Source organism: Papaver somniferum, unplaced genomic scaffold (assembly GCF_003573695.1).
Source record: "Papaver somniferum cultivar HN1 unplaced genomic scaffold, ASM357369v1 unplaced-scaffold_158, whole genome shotgun sequence".
Classification (NCBI taxonomy): Eukaryota; Viridiplantae; Streptophyta; class Magnoliopsida; order Ranunculales; family Papaveraceae; genus Papaver; species Papaver somniferum.
In genome coordinates this window covers 379,045-397,773 of record NW_020625264.1, presented here as the reverse complement: position 1 = coordinate 397,773, position 18,729 = coordinate 379,045, and positions in this window count along the sequence as shown.

Genomic DNA, 18,729 nt, shown 5'->3' with positions numbered 1-18,729 from the left:
GTTTATAATAGTTTGATTTGTGTACTATTTTGATTGTTTTTCATATCTTTGATCTCCATGATTGTTTATTTTGATTGTGTGTATAGTTTTTTTTATGGGTACTCTCTCTCTGTCAAAACCCTAATTTGTGGTTCAAAAGATCTTGGTAAGAAATTGCATGATTTGATTATAATGATATCTTTAAATTCAACCGTTGGAATATGATGAAATTTGAGTATGTCGTATTTTACCTTGTTATAAATTTTCACGCAAATCAGGTCACGTTTGATACTGCAAAGCTTGCACAACATATGAGTATGGTCTGCTGAGTTTAAATCCCGAATAGGGGACTGATTCCTATTTATCTCATTCTCCGCTTATCGGACAAAGCTGAAATTTTAGTATGATGTTTATATATATGAAGGTTTCCTACTGTAGAAATTTCATGAAGTTCTGATCACTTTAGGTACACCAAAGTGTGAGAAATCCGGAACTGAATTCGTTATGCACGTATTGAAAGTAGTCGGGTTCTGAGTAATGTATCTTTTTAATGAACCGTTGGAATGCTATGATTTTTGAGTGTGTTGTGGAATATTGAGTTGTAAGTGTACCATAAAAATTTAAAGAGGATCAGTTAAGTATTAGTACTGCAAAGATTGGACAATCTGAAACTGTGTTTCGGTGAAACAGAATTCCTTTACAGCTATCTTCATAATTTGGGTTTTACAGTATCATGCCTTCAATTATTTGCTGTTTTTCTTCTCGGAACCTGCAGTTCTCTTCATCTCAGGATGTTTCTCAGATTGAGAATGGGTTATCTTCATCTTCTACGGAGGAGGCAGTTCTTAATGACTACTGCCATTGCCCTTTAAAAAATCATGATGGCTGTCAGGATGGAGTGAATGATAGGGGATATGCTAAGGATTCTCTCTTCGGGAATTTTCACGGTAGAAATTTCTTTTCCGAAGATAACAAGAGCAGTTGTATGGGGTGTTGAGTTCCAGTGACTTGCAGGTATACCTAGCTTGGGAGAGAGTGTTTCGTCGGGTTCATATGTGGCTTTGTAGTAAGTGCATGCGCCTGTATGCCTGGAGGTTACCATGTAAAGGAAAATATGGTGTTGTTCACGAGATTATTGCCGGACCTTTCAATGGAATTACAACAGACTTCCTCATTCATGGACTGGACAGGCCAGTAGAAGTCAATGAGGTGAATGAAGACGCTGTAGTGGAAGTCAGGGAGATGAATGAGGAGATTGCAGTGAAGGAGTTGTTTTCTTTTTCACCGGAACTACGCAATGCAGGTTTTCAGAAGCAGATTACCACTTTATCGTGCATCCCCCATCAGTGTAGGCTTCATTCTCAAGAGTTTTGAAGTTATGCCTTGATAGGGTGATGGCAAATCCAGCTAATTTATCTGCATGTATACGTGTTTTTTTACTCTCCATCTGCACCGTGACATTGTACAAACCTAAGAATACAACAGAAGAGAAGTCGGGTAATAGGAGAAGATTGCAGATCGCAGCTATAAACCAAGATTTATCGGCTTGGAAAGTGAGCAATGGTTGCTACATGTTGATTGACAAAATGTTGCAATCGCCAAGCCATCAGCAACCTAAGTAGGCGAGTAAAAGGAAGTCAGAATCTGCGGATTTGAAAGCTTGCCGAAAGAAAGTAAGCCACGGACACTATGCATCTTTTATTCGGGAGTTACCTTCGAATGGTGTTACTCCTCGCAACGAGAACACCTTTACTGAACTTCAACTGAAACACCCAACAACCTTTCCACCCTCTATTCCACAAGAAGCTGTCGACATAGACTCTATCACTTTTGATTCCAAGGAAGTCCTTGGTGCCATCAAGAGCTTTCCTAAAGAGACTTCCCGTGGTATGGAAGGTTTGCGTGCACAACATTTAATTGAAGCCTTGGGTGGAGCAGCGGAGGCAGTTGCAGATGAATTATTAGCTTCGATTACAGGGGTCGTCAATCTTTTGTTGGAAGACAAGTGCCCCAATGCTTTAGGTGGGTTTATTGCCATTAAACCATTTACCCCTTTACTTAGACCCGGTGGTGGAATTAGGGCTATTGCGGTTGACACTATTTGGCTTCATTTGATCTCCAAGGAGCTTCCCACTTTGTCGGCAAGACCATGTCTTCATTTTTTGGGATCATCAATTTGGTGTTGGTGTGCCGGTTGGGGTGAGAGTATTTTACATGCGGTAAATGATTTGTTGGAGATGAAAGGTCATTCAGATAAGTTGTCAATGTTGCTTATTGACTTCTCTAATGTGTTCAATATGGTGTGCAGGACACATCTCATCAAGGAGGTTTGACTTCATTGTCCAGGTATTTCTCGTTGGGTAGAATTTTTGTTATGCCAAGCCTGTCAGACTTTATTATGAATAATATATCATGTCTTCCACACTTGGGGTTAGAGCTGGCAAACAGGCGGGCCGGGGATGGATTGTTACGGGTTTCACGGGTTCGGGTTAACACGGAACAAAACTCGCTTGTCGATATTCTTCATGGGTGATCACTTTTTAACCCGCGCCCGTAACGAGTAAAGCTTGCGGGTTCACGGATTAACCCGACTCGTTTAATTAAAAATAAAATTAAAAAATTATTAACTTAATTCATCAAAAATTACATTAAAAGGATCAAACACAGTTAATTACCAACTCAATTAGTTACAACTATAACTCAATCTAATACTACCAATTGAGAAACACCACAACAATTTGTATACCATTTGCAGCTTCAACACTCAGGAGATATCAGTTAAACTCCATTCCAGTTCTCGTAATAATGGCTTAAGTTCAATTAAGTACCACCAAGAACAACTTTAAATTCAGAACAAACTACTTAAATTCACTAATAAGTATTCAACTTGTCTTCTTGTAAATCATTCAACATAAAAACCCTATTTTCAAACACCAATTCACACAAACCCCCTTCCCCTGAGTCTAATTCCTTCACTAATTTCTATAAGTAGGAATTACCTGTAGGTACTATTATGGTGTTCTTAGTTAGTGGCAGGTCCACCCACTAAAGCCCAGTAACGGTAGGTCCATAATTAAAAGAAAAGAGAAAAATGGACCTAATTTTTTAAGCCCAAGTCCTGCACACGTGTGTAAATATTACGTGCATTTTTAGAATTTTCAAAATAGCCTTTACTATATAACAGAAACATAAGCCAGTTTCTCTCCATATTCTTTTTCTTCTCAGATTCAGTTTCTCTCTCTCTCTCCCCCTCTCCCTCTCCTCTTCTCTACTGATGCGGGATTTAATGAAATCAATTCATTTTCTTCATTCTTTAATTTTTAGTTTTTTGTATTAGGATAAAGCTTGGAAACGAAGATTTTTAGAACATCTTGATCGATTCAAGAACCCAAATCGATTCTAGCCTTTGGTAAGTTGATTTTCCTTATTAATCTTCTTCTCCTAATGTTTATTCGAAGGTTTCAAGATCTAATCATTAATTAGTAGATGTTTGATTATGTTTTCCAATTTGCACGCATGATTAATCAAGTCTTCCTTCATTTTCATGAAAATAATCCAGATCTAGATGAATAGTTACGTTTTTTATTCATTTCGTTACTAGATCTGATTATACTAGTTTTCTTTTGTTGGGTTTAGGTTTTTTTCAGTTGTTTTTGTGTATGAACTATCAGTACGTATATGATGTACTGACAAAAAACCTAGTTAATTGTTTAGTTTTTGTTTAAATAATTTTTTTTGTTATTGTTTGATCCAGCAGTAATATATGCATACTGAATAATTACGTTTTTTTATTCATTTTGTTACTAGATATGATTATAATAGTTTTATTTTGCTGGTTTTAGGTTTTTTCGGTTGTTTGTGTATGAACCATCAGTACATATATGCTATACTGACAAAAAACCTAGTTAATTGTTTATTTTTTGTTTAAATAATGATTTTTGTTGTTTGATCCAACAATACATATATCGCATACTGGAAATAAGATGCTTTGATTTTATTTTTTTTTATTCATAGACTTATCACTTCTTTTGATTTTGTTATATTCATAGATTCCTTACTTATCTGTTGATTTTTAGGTTACTATGAATCAATAGTACATATATTGAACACTGAAAAACTGCTTTGATTATGTTTTATTCATAAATTTTATTCACTTAATTCATATGATCTGCCAGTACGTATATGGCGTACTGATAGAAACTTCTGATTCTGTTTTATTCAGAGTTTTGTCACTTTTTTTTGTTTGACCCATGAGTACTTATGCTCAATACTGAAATATGTGCTAGTTTTGTATAGATTTTTCTGTGTTTACTGTGGATTTGTAGGTTTTCTTTTTTTTTCTATGATTTAATATTGTACTGAAGAAATATTATAGATTAATTTGTATGATCCTACAATATATGTGATGTAATATGTTTTCTAATTTATTTATCATTGATTCTTACAGATTTGTACTCTACCTGGAAGCAGTGCAGCAAATATGTACTCGAATTTGTAAGCATTCAGATATATAATCGGATTTGTAAGCAGTGCGACAGATATGTACTCAGATTTCTAAGCAGTGCGACAGATATGTACTCAGATTTCTAAGCAGTGTAGCAAATATGTACTCGAATTTTTAAGCAGTGTACCAGATATGTACTCAAATTTGTAAGCAGTGTAGACACACATGTTTGGTAGTAATGGGTATTATGGACATTTTCATGTTTTAATTAATTTTGGACCTCCGGATAAAAAAAAAATCTGGTTGGACCCTACTATAAATAACTATATGGGCCTAGGACCAAACAAGAAATTTTCCTTTCTATAAACCCAAAATTAGGATGAACCTTATTTCTCCATGAAACTCGTACAAATATCTAACTCAAACTTAACAACAAACCCAACTATAATCTACTATTCGCATCATTATCAAAACTAGAATATCAATCTAAATCAGAAACCCTAATTACCTCTTTTGATTCTTCATTATCTAGTACTACCTTTCTCAAAATCACGGAAACAACAACCCCATCTTCAATAATTGATTTCCTCAAATCAAATCTCATTCTCATCTCACAAATCTCTCTCAAGAACAGAACCGGAGGAAAAAAAGAAAAAAGGAAATATAAATAAAACAGATCGAATTTAAGCTTCAATAATTAAACTTCATCGCACAAATCCTAACTCATTCAACATAGAAAGTGATTATGTAGGTTGTAACAACAACAAACCCTAACTCCTTCATTTCCCTTCTCTGCCGATTCAACATAAATTCAACTAGTAATCAAAATCCTGTATCCCATAATTCAAATCAAACCCCTAATAGTGAAACTTACTTTCTTCTCAGATTCACTTTATTACCGTCTGATTCCATCTCTTGATTTCATCTCTATCTCACAGACTACCTTTAACTGATTTCAAAATTAAACTTTAAATAACTATCAACTTCAAAAACTCAATCTAATTATCTTCAACCTATAGGGAGCACTAGCAAACCCTGTGAAATAAAGATGGAGGTGGTGAGGAGGCGCAGTGAAAAGGAAGAGACAGTGAAGAAGAAAGAGAAGAGGAAGAAGAAATGAAATATTCTCTAGGGTTTTTGGATTTTATACCCTAAACGAACGAATCTGATTAATCCTAGATAATCTGACAGTGGAATTTAAGCATAACTTATTACTGTAGACGGGTTACGGTTGTACCCGCGGTTTTACGGGTCGGGACGGGTTAGCCCGTTTTTCCACAAGCCAGCATTTCTCCAACCCTAACCCGGCTTGTTTAGACACCATCTGAGCCGGGTGCGGGATTTTTACAGGCCGTCCCGGTCAAACCCGCTGGTTTGGGCTTGTTTGCCAGCTCTACTTGGGGTACAACAAGATGATCCGCTCGGTCCTCTTTTATTTGCACTTATACTTCACCCTCTTGTGAAGTCTATCGCTTCTCTTTGTAAGATTGATTTGCATGCCTGGCACCTCGATGATGGTATAATTATTGGTGATACGCTTTTGACGGCCAAAGCTTTGAGTATAATTGAATCCGAAGGGCCAAGTAGGGGTTTACATATCAACATTAAGAAAACTGAAGTTTTTTGTCCTTCAATCGATCCTCGGAGTATTATCGATGGTGTTTTCCCCTGGATATTGGTAGACCTGTTAATGACGTCAAAATTTTGGGAGGACCTGTGAGTATGGACTTGAATTTTATAAGTGACATGATGTTAAACAGGATGAATAAGACTATTTAGCTAATGTCTGCCATCAAGAAACGCAAGGACCCTTAAAGTGAGATGTTATTACTTCTCAATTGCACCGGTGTGTCTTGAGTATATTTTTCTATGTGAATTACCAACCCGCAGCTGTTCAACAGGCGTCTAATCTTTTTGATGACCACTTACTCCAGTATTTAAGACTTTTAGTCACTGGAGATGGAGCTGGTTTTGGGCCACTGCAACATAGAATAGCTACCATGCCTATCAAAGATGGTGGTCATGGTATTTACACTATTTCTACCTTTCCTCACAAAGCCAGACTACTTCGGTAAAAAAGGTGATATTGGTAGCTATACTTAACATACAAAGGTTTTGGCTATCAGTCGGCGTTTCAAAACTTTATTCAGGTATGTAGATTAGCTTCTAACTATTGTGTTGATGATATTTCCCCACCTTCTATGCACTCACTGTCAGTCATTTATTTTGATGCAGTCAAGAAGCAAATTTCCGTCTAATTTTCAATGTCTGCAAGAGACTCTATTCTATGGCAATATAACCGGGTTAAACATGCACAAGATTATATTTTGGCCGTTCCTATTAGCGAGATTGATCAATTCCTTGGGCCCAAAAAGTTTAGGGAGGTAGTTTGCTACTGGCTTGGTATCCCTTTATTTTTTGAGAATGGTTTGTGTTCAAACTGCAATAGATCTGTGGAACTTTTTGGTGATCACGAGCTTCATTGTGCTAAAGATGTTGGACTCAAGTTTCAACATGACCTTATACGTGATTTTATCGCAGATATTTGTTACAAGGCTGGTGTGCCTGCACGCAAGGAAGTCGCTTTTGGTTTATTGTCAGACACTAACAAGGACCTACGTCTTGCGGACATCCTTGTTCTTAACTGGGAAAATGGCCAAGATGTGTGTATGGATGTTACAGTCGTCTCACCCTTCACTAGTAAAGGTACTCGTGCTTTATTCCAAGCCAAGCCATTTCGAGAGCTGTGATGCGTAAACGTACCAAATATTTGGATGAGTGTGTCGCACATTGGTATGTTTTAGGTGTTTTGGCTTTTTCTACTTTAGGGGAGCTCAGTGAAGATGCCTTGTGTTTTTCTAAGCGTTTGAAAAATTATCTAGTTAGTAATGATGCTAGTAGTGGATTAGGTAGTTTTATTTTTCATAAATTGAGTGTTGTTATTCAAAAAGGTGTCGGAGCCCAGCTTGTTGCTAGGTTACCAACCAAGGATATGTATGAATCATAACCGGAAGATCTATTGTTTATTTATTTATTAATTAATAAACGAAAATATGTTGAATATACAGATGGTGGTGTAGTAACAGCTGGTGCCCCATATGGTCATGATTGATTATTAAAAATGTATTGTTAGCTTAACTTCGTTCTAAATTGCTTATTGAATCTGTATTATTAGTTTCATTTTGTTCTAAATTACATATGTCAATTGTAATTTTAGATGGAAACTAGTTTTTTTGTTATTGTTTTCTTTTTCATCTCCTAATTAAGTTTTTTCTTTGATTTTGGTTTCGTAATTTCTTTTTCTATTAGTCATAGCAAAGATAATTTCTTCTATAAAATATAATAAGATATATAAATTGAAAAAAAAGTATTTATATTCAAACCAATACAACTTATCGAAGATAAATAATTAGAGATAAATCATAGGATGAGAAACTAAATTTAGGTCGAGCACCACGGAAGAAATGAAAAACACATCTTAGCATCATGTTCTAGCAACTTTTTCATCATTAGTGAACTTACCAAGCCAAATTTTCGTTATTATTATTCCTACAATTTTGGTCTTATTCCATTTTGTTTCTTAGTTGTTGTTTTTCTTTACTTTTTTTTAACTTAATTTCAAAGAAATTATAACCTAAACAATCATTAGTTTTACATACTAGCTGTTAATGAACTATTACAACGATAAAAAACATCTACACTCTGCTAATGGTCGCTAAATCCTGTTCTTCTTGTCTTGTTAATCTAACTCAAGAGTAGTTAATATGACAATTAAGATTTTAATTGTATAAAATTACTAAGTAACCAATACAACACATATCTTTTAAAATACCAATTAAACTAAGACAATAATCAGAAAACTAAGGGAAACAAAAAGGGATAAACACTTATGTTTATGAAATTGAATTAAAATATATAATATAAGCTAAATATATAGTCGTGAACATTCACACGCACAAAAATCCTCGCCCGTTTTCATCTCTCAAATAGAGACTAGTAACAGGAATACAGATTTACATATGCCAAAAACCTAAATAAAATAAATAATCTAAAACAAAAATATTCCGAGTTTTAAATTAATAGAATCAAACAACCTTTAAAAATTGGTGATTTTATCATCTTTGAGAAGTTGATGAAGAACAAATTGATGTTACGCTACGAGTTAGAATTTAAAAATAAAATAAAATAATAATAATAATAGGTGAAATGAATTAAAGAGACAGTATTAATGTGAAAAGTATGAGTTAAGATTCAAGCTTGATCAGATGAAAGTAATAAACCCCGAGCCTCCCGCTCCTTTCTCTTTCTCTTCCTCATTTTTAACCCTCTTCTAATCATGATTACTTATATTGTGTTTTCCCAATAAACACGGAGAATTCTATTTTTGGTATAAAAAATTGATATGAGTTTTTTTTTCATCCCTTAATGTATATATTATTCATTTTGGGTCGTGTTATAGTATTAAGATTGCGGTAAATAAGAATTCGTTGCTCGGACTTGAAAAGATTTATAAATAAAAATATATACACAAAATTTGTCACAGGATCAAGAGACACTGAGACTCAGGATTCCACCATTACTCATTCACAGGATTCATATATTTATTCCAAATAGTTATAGCTCAAATAATAAGGACTCTCATTCTTGACAAGGTAGATTTTTAGAAGATTAATTGTAAATCGAAAGCATGGCATATCAAAAGCACTATGACCAAGCATAAACCATCAAATGAAATGACAATCAATTAAGAAAATTATAAAACGATTAATAAAAAGTGCAAGTAGTCAAAAAGAATTAAATATAATTATCATATGCGTGAAATGTGGCTTCCTCCATCATCCCATACTTGGGGTTTAGCTACTCATATTAATCATGTTCTCAAAATACATTTTTATAAATCAGAAAGTTGATTAAAAGATGAGAAAATGCTAAAACAAAGATTCACAACATTTATAAGCGTTACAATTGCGTTGTATAAAACAAAACTGAAGTGTAGTAAAGAACGATACAACCTTAGTGCTGTAAACAGCGAAACAACTGAACTGCTGCGGGTACTGTTGAAGAACGACACTTCTGGAGCGTCAGTTCTTCATCTTCTTCCTCCTCCTCGAGCGCAGCAGCAGCAGGAGAGATTTCTCCCCTTCGCTTCTCTCGGCTCCAAAACTTCCCCAAACTCTTGATCACCCTCTATCAGCTCCCAAGGGTCCCTTTTATACCCAACAGGCACAACGAATCACTCGCAATTATTCCACATAATCCTCCATTACTCGGAAAATATTTTTTTTTCCATTTTTTTCACTGTCAGTCGAGATATGATCTTCTCCATCCCCTCTGCCTGCGCATATGAGCTGTAATACTTCCATAGTTGCATAAACACTTAAGAAGATCAGATATCTTCCCCATTTAGTCCACAAAACTTCCCAAAAATTCCTCTTACAGAGACCTCTAGCGTATCTCCCCTGTTTAACTCTCGATTGAAAGTTAGCGGATTCTAGCCAAATTTAACTCATTCCAACGCTCAGAATAATCTTGTTATACTCAATAGATATGACCCAATTAATTCCAGCCATTTAGTCTCTCCACAAATCCATCGAAAATCAATTTGAAAATCTGTCAGGGAGAGAATATATTTTCCCGCCAAAACCATTATTTGAATTTGTGAAGAAGGTCATCCCTTATCCAGTGGTCGCCCCTTATCCGTTGCTGGAGTCCGAATAACACATTTGCCCTTGGGGTGCCTTTAGTTTTCTGGGTTCCTCCGGTGCATTTCTGGGGTGTCTTTAGTACTCTATCCTAGGGTGTAAAACACCACTTTTCGAGCCAATTTCGCCGCAAAAGCTTATTTTTCCAAAAACATTTACAAAAACATAAAATAACACAATAAGTATTTGATCGAGTCTAACAATACAGAACATTGAGAACAAAATAGACACATAAATGCGTCTATCAGGTCGTTCTTGTGTTTTCGACAATCATTGTTCATTTTCGTTGTATTTGTTCCACTTTTCATTGATATGAGTTTTTTTCATCCCTTAATGTATATATTATTCATTTTCGGTCGTTCTTGTGTTTTCGACAATCATTGTTTATTTTCGTTGTATTTGTTCCACTTTTCTTGGCTTTATCCACTTAAATACTTGGGAGGAAATCCATGTTCACTCTTCTTAGCTGAATCACTTAACTAAAACAAATAAAAGACAACAATCATAATAGAATATGTATTGTTCCTAAATATTACTATTGATATTTGACTGTAAAATCATGTATATTAAGCATTTATATCACTTATGTGTTACAAACACCATTAATAATATGTGGTCCCTTTCAACTCATAAGGATTCCCGGGTCCTAATTCCCGGGGTGGATTTAGGACTTTTATTCAAAAAATATGATTCATGAAAATAGAATTCTAACTTCCTATTGTTCAAACACGTCGTAATTGTAACATTTATAAGGTGATCTAAGCAATTTACGCTGTAAAATGAATTTGAACCACAAACAATAAGCATCACGGTAAAAAGAAAAGATTAATAAAGAAAAGAAATTACATTATAATGAATAATTGGTGAGGTATTCCTTTTAAGGATAAAAATCCAAACGGATCTCAAAATTTATCATACTAAGAACAGATAAATCTTTAGTTTTTTGAGTTTTTCTTGATTTTCTTTTAGAACATAAAGAAAAATTATGATCCATAGAGAGTTAGAGAAGAAGAGAAAGGACGGAGATCTGAGCTCAACCCACCTCAGGGTTTCAAAATCTTCATCTCAAAATAAGGTTTGAACTCTCTTTTGTGATTTCTACTTTGTTATATTTCTTCGCATTATACTCTGCATCTCATTCTCCCCCAATTTTATTGTACAACTGTTTTCCCCTGTGTGTTTTTCTTAATTTTTAATTTTAAATTTCCATTTATTTTTATGGAAATACATTATTTGATTAGTTTTCCTAACATGGGTTTTGGGTTAGATATATCAATTTCAGTTTTATGGGGCTTGATATTGTTGATGGTGTTTGCTAATTAAAGTTAGGGGATTATTTCATTTTAATTTGGTGAATGAATTTAGAATTATTTTTTGTTATGGCGTCTTAAAGAGGTGAAAGTAACTTTGATATGGGTTTCAATTCTAACCTACCCCAACTTGTTTGAAAGTAAACGATTGATTGTTCACGTGTCCTTGCAGGGTGATAAATTAATGAATTTGTGATTGTTTCTGGGGATAATTAAGGTAGTTGAGTCTCCCTGTTTATGATAAATCGCTTCTAGAATGCAAAATGTATGATAGTTTCAAGGACACTTAGCTTTTTTTGAGCGTCCCCACAATTGAAAATTAGTGGATGGTCTTTTATTTAACTCATTTCATATATCTTCTCTTTCATTGTAATACAAAGTTTTTCTTTTTCCAACTGCATAGATATGGGGAAGAACAAGGGAAAGAATAAGAGAAGCAAGATCGGATGAAATTAGAGAAAGACCAAGAAAAAATATCTTTTTTTTCGAGTCATTCTTGTGTTCCCGACATCCATCGTTCCTTTTCGTCGTATTTCTTCCGCTTCTATTGGATTTAAACACTTAAATACTTGGGAGTTGAAGCCACTTTCTCTTTTCTTGGATGATTCACTTAATGCAAACAAATAAAAGAAAATAACCATAATTTAAGTTAAAAATGCAAAATTGTTAAAAGTATTGCTATTGATTTGACACTAAAATCACGTATATTACGCATTTATATCAGTCATGTGTTAGAAACACCAATAATAAAATGGGTGTGGAAATTGACCCTAAATAAAATTTAACAAAATTTCCTAAATAAGGGAGTAATATGCCCCGAATCATTACCTAGCTTAATCTGATATTATTCACGTACATCTGTAATAGTGTATTCGGTTGGAGGGAATTTAATTAATTTATGAATATAATTTCATTCTCACGCTTGGTAAATAGGAATATGAATATGGTTCCCCAAAAGTAAGGAAATTTAAAACATAAAAGGTGGTGGGTTTAGGACTAGGTTACCACCGATAGTCCAAGCACTTATATGTATATTGTACGTTAGTTTTAACAACATATTAAGTAACACGTGTTTTCGCTTGGCATCTTCGATAATAATTTGTATGTCTAGCTAGCTATCACTACTTATCAATTTCTATTTGCATAAATAATTTGTTTGTTGTCATTAAGTCCTAGGTTTTTCTTTAAATAATTACTTTGGTGTATAAGAAACAGTCCAAACTTACCGTAGAAAGCATTTAAATTTACAAAATGATATATTTATTGCAACTTAATAGTGTATTGTGAAGTGTGAAAGAATATCATTTGGTTATCAATATTTTTATATATACTAATGTTTTTTTTCCTTTTTGAAAATTTATACTAATTTTTATTCAAGTATGTATGTATGCCACTAGAGGAAAAAAAAAATAAAAACCCAATTGCTCATTGTATTTGATTTTATATTTATTAAGAAAAATCGAGAATTGAAATACGTACCTCATTGACTGAAGAGTACAATATCCTTAATTAAATGAAATTTCAACACATGAATGAGAAGGACATTGAATCAGTTCATATAATAACGACCATGTTATTCTAAGCCCCACTCTAGTCCAGGACGACATGGCACGGTGATGTGCAAGAAATCACGTGAAAGTCATTATTTTACCTATATAAAAGGGTGTCAATGGATGTCCGAGAACTCTGGTATTCGTTCGAATTCACATTCGAAATATCAAATATTATTCGAAAATTGTTTTTGGATTCGGGTATTCGAATTTTTATAACGAAAATGTAACTAATCGGATACGAAATCGGATATGGAAATATCCGTATCCGGAATTTATGTATGAATATATATATATATATATGTATGTATATTTTAAACCTATGAAAGTGTAGATCGTATCTATTTTTTTATTTTTTCTTATATTTCGATATTTTGTTAAATTTTATTAAAAATCATAAATAATACTTTTAATTATAATTAATTTTTATTATGTAAACATCAATCTTGTGCAAAAAAAGAAAATATTTTATTATTATATTTTCCTATGATTTCGGATCGGATAATTATCCGATATCCGGATAGAAATTCGGATAAGAATTCGAAGTGAAAATTACAATATTCGTTCGGGTTTCGAATTCGGATAGTATATGGTATGCATCCTTTTACACCCTTACCTATATATCATTTATTTATTTTTCCTCTTTTATTTTTTTCTCTTTCTCAAAATCTCTTTCTCTTCTAGAGCATCTCCAATGCTATGGGTGAAGGTCATATTGTTTTGAGGTCATATTAACAACTTTTTGTTGTGGGTCATTCCCATGTGGCTAAAAAAAATAAAGGTAAGACTTTCTATCAAAATTTCATCTCCAATACCAAGGTCTTATTACCCTAATAATATTTTGTAATTAATAAAGATTAATTATTATGGAATAAAGAATTGATGATGTGTCAATAGACCTTGGATCATAGAAAAGGTGGAGATATGATTTTCTCCTTTATCTTTTCTAATGAGATGACATCCATGCCATGATTTTTTATTAACGTTGACTCTAGTATTGAAGATAAACTTTTGCTTAAACAAAGTGTCATGTCTTTTTAAGACCTTCACCCATAGCATTGGAGATGCTCTTACAGAGAACAACAGATGAACATGAGATCAATAAAAAGAATCAAAAGAATCCTAGATGCAATTAGTATAGTTAATTGTTGCATGTGGTTATTCAATTGAGATTTGTGGAGACGTTGAAAGAATTTTAGAGACTTCTAAAATCTCTTGTTAGTCAATAGAGAGTTCTTTAAAATCTCAAACAGTCTCAGTTGTTGGATCGTGACTCTTTAAAAGTCTTCATAATTCTCTGTTATTGGATTTGTAGTTTAAAATAAATATTTATAGTTTTAATAGACTCGTAGAGACTTTTATTACGAAACATACCATAAATGGATAAAAAAAAGATTTAGAAGACTCCTACTACTATAGATTTAGTTTTAGGTTATGTTACGTTGTTTACTTAGATTTTATTAACCTTGTTTTACAAGGTGTTAAAAAACCCTGGTTGAATCTTATGATTCCATTACTGCTTTTGGCAGTGATGCAAATATGTTTGGTTTGGTCTCAAAAAAAAAACAAACTTGGCCTCCTGATGTGGCTTTGTCCTTTGGGATCTTTGATTTGGTTGTAAGGTTTGTATGGGTAAGACATCTAGTCAAGAATTGGAGGAGATCTGTTAACTTTGATTATTGTATTTTGAATCTTGTAAAATCTGTAATGATTCCGATCATGGATCGACTATGTTAATGGTTTATGAGGCTTGCCTCTTTTGTGAAAAAAATGATTTTATATTATATTTTGTGGGTGTTTTATCTTTCCAAATATTTTTTTCCTTTTTTTTATTAAAATTTGACTGATAAAATATATTGGAACATGATGTACTTATATCAGTTTTATTTAGCCTTTCTAAGAGTTCTACTTGATCTTTGTTAGCCTTTCTAAGATGTTCTACTTGAGGTCTTACTATGTAACAATAAGCCTTATGGATGCAATACCTGATATATTTTTACTATTCGAGGTAATCGACATATGCAACATCCTATTATAACTCATTTTTTCGCGACTAAGAGGACTCTTATGTACATTGAACGACCGTATTATTTGTTTTCCAAATGACAACATTTTAGGTGGAAACTGAGATAGGAAACCGAGGGAATTGTATATTCCTTATCTTAAGTAATTTTTTATTCTTCCAATAAACTTAAAAATATTGTGCCTCCTTTCATTATAACCAAGTACGCAGCCACCATGCAATAAAATTGGTGTTTTTTCTTCCTCTTTTACCTGAGCATCTCCATTTTCCCTTACCATATATCACAATTCTTTGTTGTAACCATATTAGCTCCATTTTTTGGCTTCCAATCCAGTTCAACACATATGAGTTATTAATTAGCACTTTCTGGCTCTATTTAATCAATCCAAAACTCTTGAAATGTTCTGCATGGTTATTCTAGTCCCAGATAACATACTTTTACTGAGGCAAAGATGGCCAAAATTTAAGAAAAAGTTCAATTCTAATGAACGTCAACACTTTCTAACAAGAAGTTGGGGCGTAATCTAGCAACAATCTGCGCACCAACACCTTTTTGGATAACTATACCTATTTTATGGAAAAGAACACTACCTATTCTAGTATTAGCATCATAACTAGCAAGACAATTTTTAAGTCTCTTCAAAAAGAACAATCGAGTCATCCCCAAGTTCGCCAAGGGTAGTGCAGGCTAAAATACCAAAATCATAACCATGAGTAGTGCATTTATCAAGATACTTTTTGCTCCGCCGTATATCATTGGATATACCATGCTAGGGCATAGAAGCAGCATTACCTGTGAAAGATGAAACTTCGGTGACATCAAAACACATATCATGTCTGTTTTTTCAGTTGTAAACCAAGATATCAGCAGGACGCAATGCATAGTCGTTATCAGACAAGAAGCCTAGCAATACTTCTTTCCTAGCTGCCACACCAGCCTTATAGCATATATCCGTAAAGACATCTCTTACTAGGTCATGACGGAACTTGAGCCCGACATCACTAGCACAGTGTAAAGCGTGGTCTCCAAAAGAATTCATACCACGGTTGCAACAAGGACAAAGACTTCCATTCTCAAATAGTGGCATACCAAGCCTATATGAGAGGATAAAACTGAATTTTTTTGGGCCCAACACCTTGATTAAGCCCATTAATGAGTATGGCTAGCAAATAGTCTTGAGCATGCTTAGAACATCTCCAATGGTGTTGGAATATGTATCCATAAGATTTTATTAGTATAGCCCACATAAAATTTAGATACATATTTATATTTGTAGGAATTACCTATAGGTACTATTTTAGTGTTCTTAGTTAGTGGCAGGTCCACCCACTAAAGCCCAGTGACCAAAGGTCCATAATTAAAAGAAAAGAGAAAAATGGACCCGATTTTTTATGCCCAGGTCCTGCACACGTGTGGGATATATCATGCGCATTTCTAAAATTTCCAAAACCCCCTTATGTATATAAAAGCGGCGTTACTAAATTTTCATTTCATTTTTCTATTTTCATTTCAACTTCTCAGATCCAAATCGGGAGAGCTACTAGAAGAGATTTTTTTTCTTGGGTTTTTATCGACGAACGCGAGATTAGTTATTTCGATTTTGTTTGTTTAACCGAGATTTGGTTAGTTTTAATGTTGTCTTATTTTATTTGAAGCTATTTAGATCTTTATTTTCAATGTAATGGAGAAATTCAACTGAGATACGTATTTGAAGTTATTGTTACCTACAGATGAAGACAATCAACAAAGAATCAATCAAGGTATGTGGTTTATATTTGATTCTTAGGTTGATTTTTCAATTCGTCCAAATCTGTGTTTGGAGGTCTTATAGTTAGTTCAGATCTACATAATTAATCATGTTTTATGTACATTTTGTTACTAGATCTGATATTTTAGCTTCATTTGGTTGTTTTTGATATGCTTTTGAGTTTGTTTTTGTGTATTAATCATCGGTATGTATGTGATATACTGGTGGATTTTGATGAAACAAGTTCAGATTTAAATAAAGAATCATGTTTTATGTTTATTTTATTAGTAGATCTGATATTTTTATGGTTTTTGGTTTGATTTTCAGTTTTCTTTTGTGTATTAACCATCAATACATATCTGACGTACTGTTTTCTTTTTTTGTTTACTATGAATCTATAGGTTTTCTCTTATTTTTTTGGTTTGATCCAGGAGTACATATATGTTGTACTGGTTGAAACTTCTTCTGATTCTGTTTTATTCAGAGTTTTGCCACTTTTTTTGGTTTGATCCATGAGTTCGTATGTGAAATACTGAAGTATGTGCTTTGATTCGGTTATATTCATGGATTCATCACTTCTTGACATGTAATTGAGTTTTTAGTTTATGAATCCGCGGTACGTATATGTTGTACTGATAAAAACTTCTTTTAATTCTGTTTTATTCATAGTTTTGCCACTTTATTTTGGTTTGATCCATGAGTACGTATGCGAAATACTGAAATAGATGCTAGTTTTGTTGCTGTGTTTTAATATTGTTATATTCTGGTCACATTTACAGGTTCAATATGTCCAACGGATACATACTCTATATGTAAGCAGTGAGGCAGATACATACTTTTTTGTTTGATCGAGAAGTACATATATGGAATACTGAAATAAAAGTGTGCAATTCTGTTTTCACTGATTCATTACTTATTTTTGACATAAAATTGATTTTTAAGTTATGAATCAGCAGTACGTATATGGTATACTGAAAATTACTGCTTTGATTTTGCTATTTTTATAGTTTTATCTTCTTCTTCTCCTTTTTAATTCGGAAGTACTATATGGTATACTGAAAATTACTGCTTTGATTTTGCTATTTTGCTATTTTTATAGTTTTATCTTCTTCTTCTCCTTTTTAATTCGGAAATACATATATGGAATACTGAAACAAAAGTGTTTCAATTCTGCATTTTCATAAATTCATGACTTTTCTTTGACATGCAGTTGATTTTTAGATTATGAATGCAGTAGTACATATATGACATACTGAAAAATACTACTTTGATTTGGTTTTGGATTCTCTGAAATCGATTTCCGAATGTTATAGCCTAATAAATATTGAACCTTTTTTTGCAGGTGGTGTTTGTACGGGAAATTAAAGGAGAAATGAGAGTGTGGGATACAAGTCTACTGCTTGTTTTTTTGTTTTTTTTTTTTTTAAAAATAGTTTTATCATTTTTTTGTATAATCCAGAAGTACGTATATGAAATACTGAAATAAAAGTGTTTCAGTACTGTAATTTTATAGATTCATTACTTGTTTTTGACATGCAGTTGATTTTTAGATTATGAATCAGCAGTACATATATGGAATACTGAAATATACTGCTTTGGTTTTGTTATTCTTTACAGTTTTATTTAAAAAAAATTTGATCCACAAGTATATGTATGTGGAATACTGAAATAAAAGTGTTCGATTCTAATTTTCATAGACTTATTACTTGTTTTTAACATCCATTTGTTTTTTAGATTATAGATCAACAATACATATATGGAATACTGAGAAATCTGTTTTTTCACACGTGTTTAGTTGTAGGGTATAGTAGTCATTTTCTTGATTTAAAAAACTTTGAACCTTAGGATAAAGATAAAATCCGGTTGGACCCTACTATAAATAACTATATGGGCCTAGGACCAAACAACAAATTTTCCTTTATATTTCAATAACAATCTCCAGTGGAGTATGGACATGTATTGAGTTATCCTAT